The sequence below is a fragment of the Haliaeetus albicilla genome, chromosome W, assembly GCF_947461875.1.
Source record: "Haliaeetus albicilla chromosome W, bHalAlb1.1, whole genome shotgun sequence".
Classification (NCBI taxonomy): Eukaryota; Metazoa; Chordata; class Aves; order Accipitriformes; family Accipitridae; genus Haliaeetus; species Haliaeetus albicilla.
This window is the reverse complement of record NC_091515.1, coordinates 9153184-9176155: the sequence shown is the minus strand read 5'-3', so window position 1 is coordinate 9176155 and position 22972 is coordinate 9153184. Positions and strand designations below refer to the sequence as shown.

At 42.6% G+C, this 22972-nt stretch overlaps 1 protein-coding gene across 11 annotated transcripts in view; it reads right to left on the bottom strand.

The window, feature by feature from the left end:
* The window catches only part of CELF4 (CUGBP Elav-like family member 4), a 730638-nt gene that overhangs the window by 253432 nt on the left and 454234 nt on the right, over positions 1-22972 (bottom strand). The gene's annotated exons all lie outside the window — the stretch shown is intronic.

Genomic DNA, 22972 nt, shown 5'->3' with positions numbered 1-22972 from the left:
AGTGCTGCAGTCTGGAAGAGCAACTGGGGCAAAAAACATTGTACAGGCACTTTGTTCTAATAGTTTTTCCTAAGCATGCTCTACTGGCCAGTGTCAGGGAAGGCTATTGGTCTACATGGACCTTTGATATGACACAGACTGGCAGTTACTGTATAGTCATATCACATCCTGGTGCCAACTGGCACAGTCCATTGCATTGTCAGTAGGTTGTATGTGTTGCTTTTCAATGAGACCTTATTAGACTTGAATTTCCAGTCCTGATATTGGGTATGTTAATTGGAAAGCTGTTTAAAAGTGTCGCAACAAGAAGACTGCAGGTCTAGGCAAGGCCTCAAAGATTATTCCATTTGCTGTTATTTGTGGACATATGTCGACCCCACTGTGCTCTCTGATCTGTCATCTCTGATTTGGTGCTTTTGAATACACCATATTTGCTCTGACTGCTCAAAGAAGAAGACATGGTTTTTCAGGACCAGCTTTTTTTGGTGTAGGTTTCCTCAAAGCGGTCTGAGACTTCTAATTATCCATTGAAGCTATTCCTTTGGCTGATCTCCATTGCACCTGCTGTGTGATGGATGCATGTGACACAAGTTCTTCTCAAAGTTTGCCATCCACAAGTGATCTGGCACCTCCAAAATGATGTTTCAGTGATGTTTATTGGGTGGATTGTCTGTTGGCTATTACACTTCTTTCCCCTGAATGAACTGAGATATGGAAACACAGAATAAAAAAGGACCATTTTTTAATTACCACATGAAAACACTGAACTATTTGGGAGAATTGTGGCTAATTGGTAGCCCTATCCCATCCCTCTCACTAAGGCCTCCTGGTTACACAGGATGAGGTGACAAAGCATTTAAGGATGGCTGGGGTAGGCCTGGGGAGTCTACCCCATCTGGCCAAGTTGGAAAAATAGTTGGTCATTTTGCACTTAGCTGGTTCATGAGAGTTTTTGGGAGCCTTGCTGCTCAGACCTGTTTTGCACCAGGGATCCTCAGCTCCGTGGTCACACTCAGCACCATTAAATCAGATGACCTCAGGGGTGAGGGTAGGGAGGAAAAGGCCCAGGCATAATCCCTTCAGCATCTCCTGCGGAAAAGTGGCTTTAGTGACAAGTGTCTCACAACTGCCATTCCCACAATCGTTCCCCTTGTCGATACGATGACCTTTCAGAGGCAGAAGCTCCTTTTTATTACTCTGTGCACTGGGGTAAACCAGGCCATGCTGTGTTATCTACCCAATTTATCAACACTATTTACAGCAGGTCCATTCCACTGTCTGGCTTAACTCAGTGCCCAGAGACCCTGCATTGAGAGAGGAGTCGGCTGCTGAAGAGAAAGAAATGTCAATTCCAGCCTAGTCCCCTAAAGTGAAATAAAAGAAACAAAGTAAATAAGGAAGCAGAAGTAAATACAGTATCTCCAGGGTGATTACGTCTATCTAGTCCAATACAGGCAAGCATAAAACCAATAGAAACACCGTCTTATCCTCTTAGTTATCACCACACACAGAATGTCATCTCTTGGTGGCCTAAAAAGAAAGAAGCATGCCACATCCATCTTTAATGAATATGACATATCTCTCACCCGCTTGTATTTCAGCAACCCCAAACTGCTGAAAAATGAGATAGGATAGTCTGTTCTCCCTTTTTGCCCTGAATCATGAGGATGGATTAAAATGGTCTTTGTTCTGCTTTGTGTTTTAAAGATTACTTTGGGTAATTTTGTTTTCTTTCTGCTCTTTTGTGCTTTAAGGGTTCAGCTTTGCCAGCCGTTCTCCACAACTCTGTAATCAAGACATAATCTTTTATTGTTTTTAAATGAAACAAAACAGGCTGTCATACGCGCAAATACTTGTAAAGGCAGCGGGTAACTGGAAAACACCAAGTATCATGAGACTCCCTGTGAAATCACCAGGGTGGCAGACTGCTCCCTCCATCACACTCACATCATTTGAGCCATGGGCCTGCCCTTCTAGAAGGTTCAGATTTACTGAAGTAGCAAACCAGGCCATACCTCTTCCCCTGGGGTACTGCTGCCTGGTCTGTAGGATGCTTCGAGCCATGCAATGAAAGGGGTCCTGCTCTGATACTTCACAACATGTCTCAGCAGGTCTCTTAGCATCATGTCCTCCTGCCATATTATCTGTACTCCCCTTTGCCTTCAACAAGGACCATGCCATGGCCACCCATGTATTCTTCAAATGAATTAATATGTTAATTATATATTTCTCTGTCTTACTCCCCTGCACCCTGGATTGCTATCAGTCCTTGATAGCTACACTAACTTAAGACTAAACAGGTAGCCATCAATATCTTGGATTTTACCTGGTATTGTTTAGATCAGTATTGAACCATCACATGGATGGTCCATGGGGACTGTGATGAACAAAATAATTTGTTTCCCTACAGCTGAAATATGGCCCCTACAAACCCCACAGCTGTGATGTATCACAATGTCTGGGCATAGTCAGAAACCTAACTCAACCATGTCCTCGCAGACTTACAAATCAATCAGAGCAAAATCAGGAGACCTGGTAGAGGCTGCTTTCTTAAATCATATTTGAAATGTGAAATTAAGAGAATAGCAAGAATAAAACATGAAAGAGAAGATCTGTGTATAAAGAATAATTCAGACAGGTTCCACTGAAACTAAGGACTCTGTTCAGGTTTCGTATTATAATTACACTTCATTGCTGCCTCCCTCTGACGACTGCCTAGGAACCAGCCTTGACAGCCCTCCCTCTATAGCAGGCTCTCTAGTTTATTGCTCTCTTGGAGCTGGGAGCCATACCTGTCTACTCCAGGAATCTAAACCAGACATCTGGCTGAGGCCCTAAAGAAACTCTGCTTGCACATGCCTTCAAGTCAGAGCTTCATTCTAGCCACTGTGGACATTGGCTATGAAGCTGATACAGCAGATGACAGGAAAGGAGAAGACAGTAGAGATCAAGACCGCATTCCTGTTCATCCTTGTACTTCACCAGGGGAGAAGGCATCTGGGTCAGGATGATGTCTCATACGGGGGGAGTCCCTTGACACTGCACTAGGCTTGTTAACAGCGTGGCTGTTGACCACTTCAGGTTCCCCATAGCAGGAGCAACAAGCCCTGGGTTCATCCAAAAGCAAAACAGAAAGCATTTCACAGGATTAGCTTGTAGCAGTTCCAGAACAACCATCCCTCTTGTAATTCCCTTTGTAACTCCCTCCTTGTTTGCCCCGGTGAGCAGAATGCGGCCCGAACGCAGCCCATCACCGGTGACGAGCTGTTCCAGTGTCACTATCATTCAGCTTTTGGTAGTTGCCTCCTAAGAGTCTTATGGTCATTTGGACACTGCCAATGTTTTCAGATACCTTTAGCACTCCTATCTGATTGGCAGTGAAGTGTGACACCACTAGCACTGAACTTTCTGTAGTGTCTGTTAAAGATAAGGGGGGGAAAAAACTTGAATAATTTATGTAGTTAGTTTAATTTAAATAATTTATATGCTAAGCATTGCAAACAGAACTGGAGTTGATAATGAGTCTGAGAAGCACATTTTGAACTCAGTTGCAGATTCTACTGCATTATAATTCTTGCAGGATACAGGATTTCCTAGCAGTATAAAGGCCGGGGAGTGTAAACAAGGTAGTTGCTTGAAAAAGAGTCTGTACAGACTCCTTCTTTACCAATTACCACCAGATCATCTTACGTTCTCTACAGCTTGTTCAGTTTGAACCTCCTGAAATTATCAAGAGCTGCATGCATTTCCCCAAGCCACAGAGAGAAGCCTGGCTCCATTGTTTGACAAATAACAGTTTGTAACTGGTGTAATCTGTAATCAGGAATCAATTAAAGAGATATCAGCAGGAAAGGAAAGATAAGGGAAAACCAGGAGAAAATCAATGAACAACATAAGGGAATTGATCATTCAAAGGGTCTTTCTTAAGCCACTGAGTCCTCTCAGAGGACTCTTCGCTGCATGTCCCATAGGCTTTGTCTTTTCTTCTTTAGCTGTTTTTTGGCCCTTTTACATGAGGAAGTCCTTCTGTTTAGCAGTGGGGAAAAAAAAATAATTATATATATATATATCCAAGCCCCCCCACCCTCCAGGTTCATTGAGTGGCCACTGCCTTTTACACTTATAATGCAAGTGAAATACATCTGAGAGGTTGCTTAAAGCTAAAGAAAATTGATGCTAAACTTTGTGAATTCTTGCATGAATTCACAGTGAATATCTCCAGGAACACTTTAGAGGATGTACATATCCTCCTTAGGGATGCAAGCATCAAAGAGATCACTAGCACATACCTCATGAAAAATAATTTCCCACGAATCCTTACACAGTTTAAGAACTATCTTTGTCATAGTAGACCAGTTATTTGCTACTGGCTTCTTTTATCAAGATTTTTTTTTTTCTGTTTGAATTTCTAACATCCTTAAAAACATACTTACTGTTTTCAAAGAAGCCACTAGAACAGCAGTAATGAATCCATATTACCAACTCCAGCAATTGCTTTGAGTCAGGATATTTTTTGTTGCTCCATGACTCCTCCCAGAGTTCTGCTGTTATGTGTGCAAATCACAGCTTTCAGTTAAAAAATAAATACCTTTCCAGACATGAATTGCTGTGAACAACAAAAGCTTGGAAATGTGAACCAAGTCCTGAGCCCTGAAGACTTGAAAATCACAAGAGAAGTGAAAAGAAGCCACAGATTTAACCACAAATTTCTCTTGAAAAAGAAAAAAAAAACCCATATGTTTCTTAAGCTGATCAGTGTTATGATTTTTAGGGGGTCTTATTCATCAGTTTTGAACATCTGCAGTTTGGCACAGTTGTGAAACTGTGAAAGGCTTTGGAGCTTTTTCTTGTAAAATGCCAAGATTTGTGTCATTTCCTCTTGTCAGTTGTACAATAGTTAGGGAATTCACACGCCCAGTGAAAACAATACTAATGGTGGAGCACAGAACTTGTTCCAGGGGCTTTCCAGGATTCCAAGGGGGTTAAAGACAAAAGCTTAATGTGAGTAGGTCCGGAGGTCACCCTCCTCCTCCTCAGACTGCCAAGGAAGACAAAGGGAGCCCAGGCTCTCTTTGTGCCCCACACGAGGAGTTGGGAAAGATCATACAAGTACAGAAGACGTGGCTGAGGGAATAGCTACCTCAGGTCAAGGACCTAGCTGCATTCCTAAAAGTAAGAAAGGTTTTGGGAAGCTGGGGTCATCATCTCTGGGTCCAGGTTTTGCTAACTGCCAAGATGTGCATCTTCTCGTATCTTAGTCAATACTTGGCTTAATCATAGCCAAAATGAAGGGTGTGTATTCAGAAACTAGCTCCTGCAGTCCACACCTAATCTTTCTCATGGAACCCTCTACCCTTTGCTTGGAAAGGCATGTACTTCAGTACCTGAAGCAATCATTCCACTGCTGTCTGCCACTGAAAGACAGAAATTTTATTTTGGTAAAGCCAGCATTTTTCTTTTCTAAACAAAGTGTGGGATATGTGACAAGGAGACCTGCTCTTTACTAACCACAAACAAAAGAAGCAAAGTGTAGCTGGCTGCTGTCTCCTTAGTTCTGGTAGTTTATCTTGTACATCAAAAATAGCTCCAACTCCTCCTGGTGCTGAACTAGATGATCTCCAGAGATCACTTCCAACCCCAACTCTTCTGGGAACCTAGTTGAATTACCTTTAGAAACTAAGGGGGGAGAAGGGGGACCAGGAACTGGCTATGCTAGGTATGTTTCATAACATTTCAGCATGTAAAGGTGGCTAGAAAAAAACCTTATCTATTGAGTTAATTTCTTCTCCAATTTGCCAGCAAGCGTTCTCAAGACAGGGAGTGTAGATTTACACTACTGTCCAGATTTCAGCCTAGCCAAGGCTGAGATAAAGCCTGGCAAAGAACAGTGGTCTTACCTACATTAGCATTAAGCATTCTGAGTTTTGGTTGATGTGTCTGCAGGTGAAATATTGTAAGTATTAAAAGAGACAACAGAATTTTCTGTACTGAGCTCTCTTTTGCCCAGATGGTGCTTGCTGTCTTGGAAGATGGTGATCTCCCCATTTCACCCCCATAATTCACAGGATCAATTATGCAAAGCTAGACAGAGAGAGCAGGACAATTATTTCCTAACCCCATGCACCATCAGTTGAGAGATTCCTTTATCTTTAGCTGGTGATGCCTTGATAACAACAGGAAGTTATTGCCACTGCTGGTAAATAAAAGCATTTAAAATACATTACAGCAAGATATGTAATGGGTTCTCTTTCCATCAAGATCTCTTTGTCTTGTTGAAAACACAAGCAGGGATGAGCCTTTCTCCCGGTGGTGGGTGGTAACGGTCAGAGCTCCTTTGACCTCCTTGCATCTGACAGCCCTTTCCCTCTGCTCTTTAGGGAGGGAAAGGTTAAATGTCACCTCTGCCTTTCTTGTTTCCTTCCTTGTTGATCTCTGAGAAGGAAAGGCCTGAAATTCATATCGGTGACATCAAGTACAGGGTTTGCTGTGCTACTGCACTTTTAAATTAACAAAGCATCCAAGATTGTCTCTCCTCCTCTCTCTCCTCCTCCATGTCTCTTGGCTTCCTTCTCTCTCATTTAAAGCTAAGCTGACCAAGCATTCCCTCTCCCTGATTTCCATCTAGGACTGAGCATCCCTGCTCTGCCCTCCCAACAGCAGGCTCATCTTTCCCTGTTCCTCACTGATGATGGGACTTCAGCGAAACAGAAGGAAGAGAAGATGGAGGGGAAGCTGATCATATGCATCTGTCTCTCTCTTGAAAATCCACATGGCACCACACAATACACCTCTCACTTTCTTTTGCAAATCAGTGTTTCCACAAATCCTAAAAATGTTTTCCAACCCACCCAGCCCTTTCCCTTCTTGCCTTTCCCATTTCCTTAGAATCCTTTCACACAGTCTTTTTTTCCCTCACTTGCTCCAAGAGACTAGAGGAATGAGGTTGAGTTCACCAAGTTATATGTTTAATTCTTTTTTTCCTTCTAACCACATTTCCCACCACCACTAGCACCACCATCACAACCAATCTGGCTGTGTGGTGTTAAAATCTTGGCTGAGCCAGCATGGAGAAGGTAGAACAGGACAATGCACAGCTCAAAGTCACCATGGCAGGTTTTTTTTACCACTTCCTCCAAATATTGGAAATAGCAAATGAAAAAGAAATAGAGAAGGAATTAAAAAGAGGCATAGAAAAATGTTCTTCTATAAAGAAGACAGGCATTTAGCTAGGCAGCTGGTGTAATCCACTTGCAATTACTGCTCTTTTACTAGATTCAAGGACCTCACAGACATGAAATATAGCTCCTTCCCCTCTCCTGAACTAACAAATTCGGAATATGTAATTGTGTATGATGTACATCTACAACTCTAAGCTCCTCACTTTGTAAAGAATACTCATCTCTTCCCTCTCCTGGACTACTTCTGCCCACCTTACCTGTGAGATGTAACTCAAAACACTTTGGAAAAAAACATCTGTGAAATATCATGGTATTTTTTTTTTTTTTTTAAGACAAAGACTTACATAGGGAGTATAAACAAAGCCACCTGAATTGCTCAAGCCTGAGCAATTGCTCAAGACTGAGTTTGCTCAAGCCTAAGGACTGCATTCATTACTATTATTGCATTTAATTAGTAATAACACATCATCATAAATTATGCAACAGAAAATAAGTTGTGTTCCTTTAATAAGGAACTTAACAAGTTCACTTAATAAGTTTGTGAGCCATTAATGTCTCAAAATCTAGTAGATAAGATGCTTTATGGAAGAGCTCTGGTCAAACTGACTGAAAACATAAACACCACATCAAATACAGCAAACAGGGCTTTTTGTTTTGGTTTTTTTTTCTGGTTTTTTTTTTTCCCCTTCTTCAAAATTATGCACAAAACACTTAATTCTACCTTTCAAGAATGTGTTTTAGGTCAAATGTCCCCTTTTCTCTGCTAAACCCACAGATCATTTTCTCCTTTAAATGGGGATAATTGTCTGTTGTTTGAAAAAAGATAATTGAAGGACTTCTGATGAAAGTGGAATCTTCCCACAATTCAAATAATAGTGCTGAGAGCCATTTCTTGTGAGAGCAATAGTTTAGCTCTCTCACATCCCCATCCTTCACAGGGCTGGGCTCCCCTGCCAGGCTACAAATCCCATGGTGCCCCCCGTCCACAGCATTTGCCTGAGGCACTGCGACAGCTCAGGTCTGGCCGCCTGGAAATTGAATTTCAATTTGAGAAAAGTCTAAATGTTCTTCTTCAATCAAAGATGTCAGACTAAAAAGTTTCAGCATTTCTGGAACTCCTTGTGCCAAGATGGGGTTTGATATTCTTCCTTTTCATTCCAATTCAGGACAAAACCAAATGTTGACAAAACTGTAATTGCTTAAGTCAGCTTTCCTATTTAGGTTCGTTTTGTTAGAGCAAGGCAGAAGACTGTGAGGACATTTCTACTTCTGCTTAGTTCATTTTGGAAGTTTTAAAATAAGGTGGAAGCAGTTGCCCTCTTAAAAGAATAACAGTGTTTGGTTTATTTTTAGTAAGGCCTTGGTTAAATGGTACAGTAAACCAGGTATATGGCACCAGCTAAAGGATTACAAAAGCGTCAGGCACATGAAACAAAGTGCTGATCTTACATACTGCTGGTTCAAATCTTCGGTGTTTTCGATGCTTTAACTGTGTTTCAAAAAGTTTCAGATTGAACCTAAGGTTCAGATAGAATCTAGGATTAATGCTTAGTTGTAGAAAAATCTATTTTCTGTTCTTTTACATAGAACCAATGTTAAAACTTGAAGTTTGTGGCAGTGCTATCTAGCTCACTGATATAAATGTGATTGTGTGCTTACACCTGATCTGGATAAATTAACACCACAGTGCTTAGTGCATAGCTCCTGTATTAGAGATTTTGGTGCCATACATAATCAATTGCCCTCTGTCAGCTGGCCTGATATAACTCATCAAAAAGTGTCCTTAGCTCTGCTGCCTCTGCATGCAAAAAACCCCCCGAGAAGCCCAAGGGGTGGACGGCAACTCATAAGCATTGGTAGCTCGATAACTTTAGACCACCTGACCACGCTTCAATCCAGTGAGGTTACACTAGTACAAGCCTGGTGTGATGAAAATTGAGGTTCATTGCTGTTTTTAGAGCCATGGACAAAAGCAACTACGATATCATATACCTGTGAGACGGCACCAGTAATGTTTAGTCACCTCCAAGTTTAATATAGATTTTCTTAACTGCTAACCCTGCCCAATCCAATTGTGAGCTGAACACTAAAGTTCCTGGCTCAGCTTTTGACATAACTGCAAAGAAATCAAGTTGCCATACTTCATAACCTGCAAATGGCTGCACAGGGAGAGACCGTGGATCCAGGCTAGCACATCTCATCTCTGACAAAGGCCAGCAGTGGGAAAGCTCTGTAAGAGCAGGTACTGATACTGCCTGCGGATGTCTTCCTTGCCTTGAAACTTAATTGATAAATTTATTGACAAGGCACATGATGCAGAATACCATCGTCATGCACTTCCTTACAGGGAGACTGCCGAAGTGAAACTATCACCCTTCTACCAACGATGGACTTTTTGCAACACTCATTCGGCAACTGACAGTCAGTCGTTGGGCTTTCACATTGCAGCAAGGGAAGGAAAGGCATTTCAAAACATGTTTGTGAGACAACAGAAATCAGCAAAGGATACTCAAGGGCAAACATAGCACCTGAAACTACTTATAATTCACATTTTGTTCCTGAGGAGGTAGCGCATGTTGGCAGTGTCCCTTTAACTGCATTGACACCGCAGAGCCGGCAGCATCAACAGATTCTCCCTGCCAGTAACCAAGTCAGTGGTGATTCAAAGACATACCGGACTACGGCAAATGCAAGCATGCCGCTTTCAGTGCCTTTACTGAAATAGCTCAGTCTTTAATAACATTCCTCTTCAGTCCCCTGCTTCTCAGGGCTCTTTGTAACTGGACTTTGTCTGGTCTCACAACAGCCCTCACAACGACTAACCCATTTCCAGGCGGAGGAATGAAAGCAGGAGGAGATCAAATGCCTGTCCTGAATGCACCTGAGACCCAGCAGCAGCAGGTGTACACCTCTGGGATAACATGGGCTTGAATGACAGACACATTCTTTTTTTTAACCACTTAAGAATAACCCCATGTATAATTTAAATAATTTTGCCATGCATTATCATCACTTAGTTGATCCTGACATATGACAGCTGCTAAATAAACAAGTAACACGGGCAATAACACAAATAATGTCTGTTAAAACTAATCTAGGAATTGAACAGTTGAAGCAAGGGCTCATTGTGTGGATGATTACACTGAGGCAGAGTGAATCAGGTAGGAGCTGCCAGAACTGTCCAAAAGCTCAGCTGACCTGTGGTCTCAGTCAAAACTGTTCAGCAATTCTTTTAAATACCTAAAGCTGATGAGGTTATCCTGCACTTAGAGTTATACTTCCGACTCATGGGGAGAAACTAGCTCACGGTCCCAAATTGCAATGAAAACCAAGGCAGTCAAAATAAATCTTCCCATTTACTCCAGTGCTTTTGGAAGATGCTCAGCAAGAACAGAAGTGACCTTTGCAGAACTGCACAAAGTGACTGCCTAACAGTTCTCCTTTCACACCTCACTGAAGGTAATTCTCGATTTTGTGTGACATGTATTCTCTCCTCTCTGCAGACCACCACTGAAATCACCTGAACCCATGCACAGAGAAGAAGACATCAAGACAGTGCCACCTCCAGTCTTCTGTTCAGCATGGGGAGTGACAAAGCAAGGCACTCTCTTGCCCTCAACGCAAGGATAGCTACACACTGAACCCTGGTAAAGAGACCTCTTCTGATCCAGGACGAGCATAAAGATGGAGAGTTTGGCTATGTGTTAGCACCAAGGAGATTTTAGGGCAATTTACTTACCTGTGGAGACTTTGGACAATTCCTCCTTAGAAATGCAAGGACTGCCTAGCTTCACTACCTCTCAAAATATCTGTTAAAGAAAACAACGGTGACTGTAATGGAGAAGTGAGAAATGGCCGTGAGCCATGTACTGACCATGTACTGGCCATGAGCACCAGCCTAAAGGAAGTCATGCTGTATTTGGGAGACCTTTACCATCTTTCCTGCAATAACCAGAACCCAAATGCACCACAGACTGACTAAGCTAACTCTACCTACAGGCAACAGTGACAGCTGACCTGAACTTGCTTTCCTGGGGCCGCAGTTACGGGCACTCTGGGTGCTGAGCAGCCAAGCTGTGCTTGCAGGAACGGTTGCCCACCCTGCTGAGACCAAACCAGCTGCCCTGATGAAGGCAGGCATGATGTCTGAGAGCATCTTCACCAGGGCACACCTATCAAGATGGCCAAACAGTCACGTGGCATTGTCCTCAGTGGAGAAGGGGACCTTCACAGCCCAGTCTGGATAACTATGGTGACAGAGGAAGATGTTAACCCTAAATTAAATTGTTGCAGTCACAACAAAAGCCAAACTTCTTTCCACTCCCTGTCAAAGTGCAGCATGGCTTGTGAGCAGCGTATTGCTTTCAGTAGGAAAATCAGTTTTCTGACTGCATATGAGAAAAAAAAAAAATCTGAAACAAACAAATAAATAAAACCCAGGGAGGCAGTGGGGAAAGAAAGGGGCGAAGGGGTCCCAGTGTGATGGTAAAATGTATCTCTCTCCCTAGACACATAAACACCCAGCCCTATCTTCTGAACCAAAATCCTGATGTTGGAAGGCGTGCAGGCTCAGAGGAAAATAACTGTAATTTGTGTGAAGAAGGCATTTGCAGCAATTCATTATAATTCCTTGCTTGCTGTCACCCGTCTCTAAAGTCACTGGCAATGCGGTACTTGTGTGAAGTTATTAAGGCCAAACTCTCTTTAGATTCATGGCAAGTGCCGAATGACAAGGCGAGAGCCCAGGCAGTGATAAAGTGAAGTGACATGCCATACCCCCTTCGTCTCCCCCACCCCATCACCACCATGCCAAGGATGAAAACACCGTGGATTTTGCAAATGAGAGCCACCTCTCCTCTCCCTGCCCTGTGCTGGGCTCTGCCTGCCACACACACATCTCCTTGAAGCATGCACCCCAAGGAGGGGGCAGGTGGGAGTGGAGGAAGGCAAAGGAAGATGTTCTTTTCCTCACTTTCCTTCCACAAAGATCACACAGGTTTCTCTCAGAGGTTTCCAGGCAGATGACATGTGTGAGAGACAGAGATAGGCAGGCTAGGCAGAGGAGAGATCCAGGTGGGAACTTTTCAGCTACCTGAGATAAAGACACCTCTTTAAAAAAAAAAGTATCTCTCTATATAAATCGATTGCTAACTTATCTGTATCTAGGTTTATCCCTCTATCTGTGTTTTGCTGTTCATTTCAGTAACCCCCAAGACTAGACAGAGGAGAGATGAATCTTTTACAGCTGTACAGACTTCCAGCAAACAAAATATGTAAGTAAAAGGTGATCACTCTAGAGATCAGGGCTCCTTTCAAACTGCATTTCTCTGCCCCCTCCTGTTTTTTCTTGCATCCTTGGCCTCTACATTTTTTTCTTCCTCTGCCCATCCCTTCTTTTCCTAAGCTGGGCAGAAAAATCAGCTTAAAGGATAATACTGCTCAGCTTTCAGTAGGATAACATAGCCAGCCCACAGGGAAGAGAAAACCTCAAACCCAACCAGAGCGATGAAAACAAGCAGGTTATTAAAGGTCCTCCTAAAGCGACAGCTAAACTCGTGTTTGCAGATACTCACAGGCTGTTGCTCAGCAGTGAGGATCTCTGGTTCAAATCCAAGTGCTTGCCAACAGCCGGGTTGTAGTGGGAAAAAAATCCTCTCCTCTCTCCTAGCCCCTTACTCTGGAAAAGCCATATGCTATTTTAGCAGTGTAGGGATGCTCATAGGCTCTGAGCATAATCTGTCAGAAGCCAAAGAGGAATCACCTTGCCCAGAAGATTTCTACTTGTTAAATTAACCTGCAGTCAGCTTCTGCCCATGTTAGGTTTAAAACTGCAGTAAAACTGGTATTGCCCAAACTTCAAACAGATGAGCAAGGCTATTAAGAGGCATCTGACAGGACTAGATTTTTAACCATAGTCCGCTGTCTTCTCATGCACTAGATCACGGCCATCCCTTAAGCTGTCCTTCACACTACAGTACTGATGACGCATCTCACCTCCCTTTAGGCTGGGGACAACATGTAGACCTTTTGAATTATGTCTGAAAATTCACCACATACAAAATCTTGGAAAAACAGGCTTGCAAATGCCTTCTGTAATCAGTGTCTGCAGCCAGGGAAAGGTCTATCAGCAGCCACCCCTCACTGTTTTCCGAGGAGGAAACACCAGTGCTGTTGACTTTTCAGATCTCAGCATGGGAGAGAGGTTTTGCCCTTCAAACACCTGAGGCTTTCAGATGAAGTCACCCTCTTGACTAAACCAGATAAGTCTGTGGGGCATGGATACTCCACGACAAGAAAGGAGAGGGGCCCCGACTCCCCAGGGGAGCAGGGCACTCTTACTCCACTGAAGGCAACAGGAGTTGGGTCCTGAAATGTATTGGGGAACCCAGGAGTGAGTTAACTCTGAGCAAAGATTTAAGGCTAGGGCACAACATAAATGCACCCACTTGTTTAAATTAAAATTGCCCATAACCCTTTTATTTCCTTGCATCTGATTCTTCCCTGGCAGATGACAAGAAATTGCTGGTCGTTTGCGTTTTTTTTCTTGCAGTGAAAAGCCACAATCAATCACGCTTTCTTCTGACCCTGCAGTTACAAGGAAACAGAATGACTCTGGGCTATATTTTCAGACTCCACAGGTTGCTCTGACTCTGTATTTGGTGCCCCCTCCTCCCTCTCTGCCTCCATGTTAGAAAAGATCAGGACTCTCTTTTACAAAATAGTTCTGGCATTTCTATTATCACACATGCCTGAGAACAGGGATGCAATTGCACTGAATAGTGTGAAAAAAAGAAAGGAAAGGGGGGGAAAAAAGAAGAAAAATCAAAGCACAGCCGAGTTGATTATTTAAAGAGCTGGGTGAAATTTGCCATCCTTTTAAGGCATCCTGGGCTCTGGAATATCACTGTGTCACTTAATGTTTGCAGTTAAGTATTTACAGATCTGTTTCCATGGCAACCGATTCTTCAAAGTTACTTTTACAATTCTGTTTTCTAAAATGTGTTTCTTTGGTTGATTGCACAGGGATATTTGGAAAGCAGCCAGGTCTAAATCATGATTTTTTTCCCATTAAGGAGAGGTCCTTTCTAATCATGTTTAGTTAGTTCTTTGATGGCTTTATCTTGATTCGAAAATGTATTTTGTTTTTTGTTAGCGGGTGGGAGAGGGAAGGGGGGGAGAACACGAACAAGCATCATGGGGCTTTAGCAAAAAAAAAGGTGTTGGAAATTAGGAATGTGAAATAACCTTGTCTGAGTTGATTTTATTTATCCTTTCATTGTTTAGAAGAGTAGGCCTTTAACCACAACAAAATAAATAAATAAATGCCCCACTGACAGTTTGAATGCATTTCGAGGCCACAGGAGAAGATGACTCACTTATTAATTAGTCAGGGAGATGGCAGCATGGGGAGGGATGATGAACACTAGAAACAGTGCAGAAACTGCAACAAGCGGATCCAGTATGTGCGAGGGTTGGCTGCCCCCAGCTCTACCGAGGTACCTGTATGGGGCCAGTGAAGGTTGGCCCCACCGCTAAGGAGACACGTCGTGAAGCAGTAGCAGGGACACAGTCATGAGTTCTGCTACAGCTTCCTTTGCAACTGTGGACAAAGTAAATTGTAACGTGTCTTTGTGAAGATGTGAAGAATGCATGCAAGTGCTCTGAGCCCACTGATCTATGCTCTTCCCATCACTGCAGCACCATCTCCCCATCCCTCCATCTGGTCCCCAGTCCATCCCAAACACACAAAAGGGAGCACAAGAGCTTAATCTAGAAAGCAACATGTCAGGAGCCATACAAGTATGTGGAATAGATAGGGAAGGGATGTACATGTTCCCTGTCATAAGGTATTGTCCCTACCTGAAGTCAGAGATAAATTTAAGCTTGTCAAGATGTCTGAGAAAGGAGTGTGCTTAGCAGTGATTTAGGAAGGGTGTAAACTTTGGGCACATGTTGGAGAGAAAATCAGCTCAGCTGTGCTTGTAAACCTCACCACAAGCAAGGAGTCCTGCAATGCTCAACAAGCTACCTCCCACGCAAAGATTGTCCCTACGGATGAATATCTCAAGGGAAAGGATAAGACCAGAAGACAGAGTATTACAGAGTAATCAGAGTATCACAGAGCATTAACCAGAAAAGATTGGTAGCATATCTGGCATTGATAAAGCAGATTAAATATGGATGGGTAATTACAGAGATGAGGAGGGATGGGGAGAGGGATAGCCTGATCTATATTTTACTGTGCTTTGTGTGAGACAACATCAGATGGTCAAATCAAGGAATGAGGATTCAGGACTCCCAGGCTCTCTTTCTAGTTCTGCCACTAATTAAATATGTGACCATTCAGGCACTCTGTGCCTCCACTAACCTAAACTTCCAAGATTGTTGTCAGGTTCAGTTAATTGCTGTCTGCAAAGAGCTTAGAAACCTACACAGGAAAGATGCTAGACAGGTACCCTGGTTTTAATGTTAAAGTTCAAAATATTATAATTGGAGAGCTGAAGAGGGGAGTGGATCTGAAACTGAAGCAACAGAATTACAGGAAAGCTTGTAAAGTGAAGGAAAACTAAGGAAAAAAAAATAACTTGAAGAATAAAGAAAGGAAAATGAAGACTCCTAGGCAAGTGATGGGCAAGGCGAATTTTGGCTGACTGAGATAATAAGCTACTCTTTTGAAACTTTTTCACTTTTTTCTCCTGCTGCAGAAATGCTCCATTAACTCTCAGGAAGATGATTTACCACTTGCCCTTTATAGACAAAGCTGAAATAGTAGGAACATCATAGCAAAACATATGACCCAGCTTTTGGCATATCCTGTGGCTCCAAACTTTTAATGCACAACACAGAGTCTTGGAATCTGAAGAGAGATGATGAAGAGACACTGCCTTGCTATGATGTTTATTAAATGGACAACAGCTACTAAGAGGACCAGAAGAAGTGGCAGGGGGAATCCTTACTCATGGGGAATGGAGGGAGGGACTTGATTTCTCCTGATTTATTTACCCTTCAGTCTATTGGGTGAAAAGAAATCTTCATGATGCATGACCTTGAGGACAAAGAAGCAAGAAGGCGTGGGCATGGCCACCTCAAAGAAAACTCATAAAGGAGGATAAAAGAAGAGGAAAAGAAAATCGAGATTGAACATAATAACTATGGAGTTTGGCAATGACCTGCTATATTATTAATTCTAGCTGGCTGGTGGGTGAGCCTCATAAAATGGGTTCCAAATCACAAAAACAACAGGTAATAATAACTGCTCTTACCATCTCTTTCTGTCCCTGGTCATTTTCAGCTGGTCCAGCTGAGTGGCCTGTGAGTAAATGGTTGCTGTATGAAAAAAGAATGATCTATCCAGCTCTGGGTGACGAGTCTTGAGCCTCCAGGCTCAAGATCACAGTTAGAGAAGGAACAGAAAAGCTTCCCCATGCTCAAAGATAGATTTTCAGCTGCTGGAAACTAGCCCATCCCTCCTAAAGGCAGCAGAGGTACTTGGTATGTCTTGCATGGTTAAATAAAAAAGGGTTAGGGATCATTCTCTAGCACCAAGGCCAGATGACATAGTCCGACCACACTCACGGTAAATAGGTCTGTTATTTTGTGTGGGCTTTGCTCAGAGTCATGAGAGAGAAACCCCATGTCACAGACCAGAGGTTTCAAAGCCTGAAAATGAGGGGATGTGCTAATGCCATGAAGTGTGACATAAGGATGTATCAGCGCCCATGAGCGTGCAAAGCCCACTGGAAACACAGTGCAGGACAGAGTAGGGTGGAAGGAGACAAACCTGGTAGAAATTCATTCACACTGCTTTTGGGAATGGTCCTTGGCATGATGAATGTTCTCATGTAGGGACTGGTGAGCAGTTTGGATACAGGCCAAAACTGCCAAGGGATGTGCTAATGGTTCAGTAGTGTGGGAAACTGTAGGGCAGGGCTCATGCCAACATCCTAGACTGTTTTCTTTGCAGGTAGAGATGTAGGCATTGTTGCCCATAAAGACAGCAACCTGTTGGCCTTCAGTTCTGCAGTTGTTCTTTGCTTTACACTCTGTTAAGAAACTCAGCCCCAAATATACTAAGAAGTAGGTTTTCTGGAGCTCTCTTTAACATTGTATGTTATAATTTCATTAGGATACAAGTAAATATTTTTCCTCTTGTTTATATGGGAAGTATGTCAGAGAGGAGTCGAGACAAACTAGGTTTCCTCTCATAAGCTGTACTCTATAGCACATTCATTAGTGTTACGTAGACATCTTGGAAAGAAAGTTTTCTAAGCCAGCAACTCCTTAAGACTTTCATATACAGTGTAATAAGTCTTTGTACAGTCCTTCTGGAATGAAACAAGCTGACTTCACTAATAGTCTATTGACTCTCACACCTCTATTATAAATAATTTTAGCTGCAGACATTTAATTAATGTTATAAATATACTATTTATTATGTACTTTGGGAAATGATTAGTTCTCTCAGTAAACATCATGTTTTAGTTTATTGTTTTATTTTGCCTTGCTGCAGTGGTGCCTTGCAGGTTCCTGAGCAATCACAGCCTGTGCTATGGGGGATCTGCCTTCATAATCACTCCTTTGCTGGGGAGACAGGAGCTTATCATCTTCTTGGGGTCTTTAGGCATCTAACTTAAATGCAAATGAGAGCATCTGGACTGAGTAGCACATAGGTGAGATTTGTCTGAGGATTAAGTGTCTAAGTGTTAGATGCCTACCCTAAGCTTGTCACAGCCTCCCGGTGTAGTCAGAGGAGAGCAGCAACAATCTGGATACCTGCCTAGGACCAGTTGGGTGATCCACACTCTGCCTGCCCGTTTTTCTCTACTGGTCCTAAAAGAAAACCAGCTCAGACTTCCTCCCCTGACTTCTAAATGCTAAAAATAAAGGAGATTAATCCCACCCCTATATAATGAATAAAGACACAGGGGCCTCCAGATTTCACAGGATTTGCTTCAGATAGCTACAGCTAGACAGTATTAACACTCCCTTCCTTGCTTAGGCTCTGATCCATCCCTGTGGCTGTTTCCATCTTAGAAACGTGCTGTCAGGCTTGGATTTCCAAAAAGAAGCCAGAGGACTGAGAAACTTTGATGGGATGAAAGTGCCCATCTGTACCAGGTCCCAGTGAAAAGCCTAGACTGAGTTTTCAGAATAATGCTATTCATGGAGTGGTAGGGTTGCCTCCAGCAATGTGTTTTTCGTAAGAAAAAAGGCTGTTGCCTACTTTGAGTAAGTTCTCTCCGTGCTTTATGCAGTGATTTCCATCAGAGGATCTGAAACGTCTTACACAACTCACTCTAGAAGAGGTCAAAACTCATATGATGTTTGACATTGTCATGACTTGTGGTTTTCTTGTTTTGATTGAGTAAACTGAGGCACATTAAGTTATCAGGCAACACGGAGAGCACAATGAGCCAATAACTCATCTGACAAAATATAAAGTTGCATAGATGATCCTGTGGTGTGCTTTAGCACCCATCCAAGGATTAAAAAAAGAAATGTTTGGTTTTTACACAGACACCCATCATAAACCAGAATATTTCATTTGATCTAACCTCATCTCTAGTTCCCCTCAAAATGCATGAAAAGGCTCGCTTTGTCTTGACTAAGTAAATGTGCATGAGCAGGTTTATCAGTTTTATTCTCTGACCGTACAACACCTTGCACACTGGACTATCAGTTCCAGCGAGGAACAGCTGATGCTACTGTTGTTGCCATTAACTGGAACAGCAAATTCGTGATAAGGAATTCCTTTCTGGGACTAAAAGTACGAGCTTGTGTTTAGGCAAGTGTGCAAGTGTCCTTGATATCAGTGGACGTTTTATACATGTATGAAGCGTATCAGTGTTCCCTGTATTTGTGAAAGCTGTTCTGATGTATTGCTGGAGCCTGTAAGCTTCAACACATGCAACATGAGTGTGCACACACGTACTTACACACACACACACACACACACACACAAGATAGAGTCTTCTGCCACTTTCTATCTGGCAACATATTAATCTTGTGTTTCGCATTCTCTAAAAGCTTCACCATTATAACATAATTACTGCTGAAATTGACCTTTAAAATATATTCCAAATTTCAAATGTCTTTAAACCCCTCAGTGAGCACCATTTTTCAATTTCACATATTGTTTTCTTTTTTAGGAGAGGCGGGACAAAAGATGGGAAAGAGCATTAGCAAATGAATGTCAGCATGTAACATATGCATACAGTGATAAAACAAAATCTTGCAAAAATTTACGTGGGCACTTTTAATATCCAGTCTTCAAGCAGTTATGATTTCCCTTAAGGTAAATGAAAATGTAATAAGACTAACTAAAATGTTGCATTTGTGTCTCACCCTTCCCTAAAGTAATTCAATCAATCAGTTTAGCTTCACTAATATTCAAATGTATATCTGATACTGGCAATATAAAAGTTCAAGTACTCCTCAGCCTCTAAATACATTTCAACTACCTTTATTAGAACATGCACTTTCCTAAATTTGTATTAGTACCTAAAATTGGTTGTGTTTTTAACTATCCTTAAAGGAAAACATAACCTTGCCTACAAATGAGATGCTGAACTGTGCGTGGAGGTAGATTTCTGTAACACAGCATCTAAGACTGAAAATGTGCATATTACAACGCACAGATGAACTTGTGTATGCTCACATTGCTGTGCAAATAAGAAAGTATAAATGCACATGGTGCTACTTCCACCCAACAGCATTTGCATCCAGCTTAATTCCTTCCATCTCCCTGCCCTGAGGAAAGGGAGGGCAGAGGACCTGGAGGACGGGAGGGAACTCCCATCTCCCGCAGGAGATCTCCACTGCCGCGGTGGGTCCCTGCCCTGGTCTGGGTCATCCAGGGGAAGGACTGCTGATGAAGGGTGCTGTCCCTTTGGCCAGTGAAAAGCTGCCATGGGTTTCTTCACATGGTTTCCAGTTGTGGGCTATCCTAGGGAAATCCCAGCTGGAAAAGATGGTTCATGGACCTCTCGCTCTGTCTTCTCCCACACAGGCAAGTGTATGGTCTGCATGCAGGGACCACTTATGCACATATGACTCTGCTCACCCTTGGAAGTATACACTCGAAGGGCGCTTTGCAGTCTCACACTAACAAAGCCCACTTAGGCTGGGGCGGGAGGGAGAGGGGTAAAAAGTGAGAGGGAACAGCACCCACAGAGGCCTCCAAGCTGTGAAGCACATGCAGCACTTCTTCAGAGGTTGCTTTGAGCACCCACTGGTGTCGAGTGTCTGAAGCCAAGCATAGCTCTGGCTTTACACTCACCTTCTCATGCTCCTTGCAGGGTCTCAGCTCGTTCCTATTGGCAGAGCTGCCTGTATCCTCAAGCAAAATACTGGGCCTGAACAGCACCTGGCAGATGAGCCAAGGTATTGCCTGCATGCTCTGCAAACCTTTGCTCATGTTTTGGCCAGATCCTTCCCTAACCGACCAAGAGGATGCTGACACCCCAAAGGGATGCAACTTTGGAGGACCAGCTCCAGCCCTGGGAGGCACATGGGCAATGACAGGCAGGCAATCACACTGCCAAAGCATGGGTAGGGCAGCTTTGTGAGGGAGGTAAAAGGGGACAGCCTCACAGAAAACACTGGGTTTGTGTCCATTTACCCCAGTTGAGGGTCCAGTCCATTATTTCCAGTTAGGCTTGATGGAGGATTAATCCAATCTCAATGTCAGTTTTCTGCCCCCTGACAGCTGCTTATGGCATGACGCGAGTGCTGTATAACCTGCTGGCCCACCTTACCTTTCCCTTTACGAAAAAATGCCATGCAGAGTCAAGCTAGCTAAAAATGAAGACAAATGAAAATCATCAGAAATCTCATTAGTGACCATCCAACAGCTTCGCTGAAAGGTAGAAGGTTTTTGCTTTACCTTGCACACACCTGTTTTAGGTTGTGGGGTTTTGTTGCGTGTGTCATCCCCCCCCACACACACCCCTCCTTCGTCTATGGGGCAGTGAATTAAATTGCTCTGCCTACTTTGCACAGAGGTTTACATATTGTTCTGTTGATAACGTCTTTGGTATGCCTAATAGATGTAAGGGGGAAATATCTGTCTGTATCACTTCTAAAGTTTGTGTATTATCTAACTAGCTCACACTGCTTTAGAGGTTTTAAGCCCTCCATAAGAAGTCCTTTTGCCTGTGAATCTTTTATGTTACACCTAGGTGTCCTCATTATAAGGGCTCTACTATTTGACAAGCAACGCTTGTCTCTACAGTCGGTGATGAACACAGCATGACAGGCAATGTGTGCCTCTGTCCAAGGCACTGAATCACAATAAAATGGTAAATTACTGTCTGTCATAGCTAGAAACTGCAGTGACTAATATCCAATTCCCTATTCTACATAAGATGGGGTGGGGGGTGTGTGTGTGCGCTCGTTTGGTGGTGGTGGGAAAAGCTAGTGTTACATTCCTTTTTATTGAATCCTTGCAGTTGAAAATGTACCTGAACACCAAGAAAGAAAGCAAAAGAGGGGTTTTAGCAGGAGGAAAAGGATGAATTAGTAGCAAATGGCATTATTGCTAGAATATTTTTGGACAGCTCAGAATTTGTTATTGTTTGGGGATCATTGGGATAGAGATATTTGCAAATAGGATTCGCTTTTCTCACTCTCTGGCAGAAATACGGAACTCAGTTTCGATTAAAATGCAATAATAATCGTGAGTTGGACCGTGTGTCACTGCTGCTCAGAAAGGCCCCCATTAGAGAAGCCTCTATTTTAAAACAAGCCATTCATCATCACAGTATAATTTCCAGTAAATATATTGTTTGTTCAACTGTAATGCTAGGGATAATGTTTAAAATTCTCCCCTCATACCTCATTATGAAATAATTAATAGTAACATGGCCATTTCTTTTAATTTGTGAGGGTTTTTTTGTTGTTGTTTTTCTCCCCCTCTTCCTTTAAGGCAACCTCTTGAAACAATCAATATCAGCAGTTTCAAAAGTGTGATACAATAAATAAATCTCTCAGACAATGCCAGAGAACATCCTTATTATAATAAATTTACCATAAATAAAACTGTGTGTGATATTCCTAAGAGCCATTTTACATGAACGCCTTCAAATTTTGTGCAAGGAGAAAGAGGAAAAGGGGGGGCGGGGAAGAGAGAGGACAAAGATGTGTATTCAATAAATTGCTTTATTCTCAAAATACATTAAAATTGGCTTGCTGTATGGTACATACAGAGTAAACTCCTCCCCCCTTGCAGAAATACACTCTATTGTTTGGAGTTGTTTAATTAATATTGGCCTTGATTGTCATATGTGACTGGATTATCTGCATCCTTTTTTAGTAAGATACATTGCTACAGCAGAATTTGCAGCTTACCTGTTGTCTCACAAAACACTTTTGTAGTCTTTCTGTTGAAATATTGTAATAGACCAAAATCAATACAGACCAGCTGCTTTTGCCACCGAGGTCCAGCTTTGAAGTGACCCAGCAAGAACATACTAAATGGGTTTAAATATCAACACAGGTCTGAAACGTAGTTTTATACCCTGCTTGGTACAGTACAAAAATTCCTATTTTTCAGTCTTTTCCTCTCATTCAATATGCTACAATCCAGCATTTCATGCGAGCTTTAATTTTTGGAGAAAATTTCTCCTCTCCCTCTCCTTCCCATTCCCACTGGCTTTCAGTAAAACTAGGGCTCCATTGAGAATTTGGCACCCAGCTTCCTCAAGTCTAAAGCATGTACTTTAATTTAACTATGTGCATAAGTGTTTTGCTGAAGAGGAACCAAGCATATTGTTAACCTTACAGAGGTGTTTTCT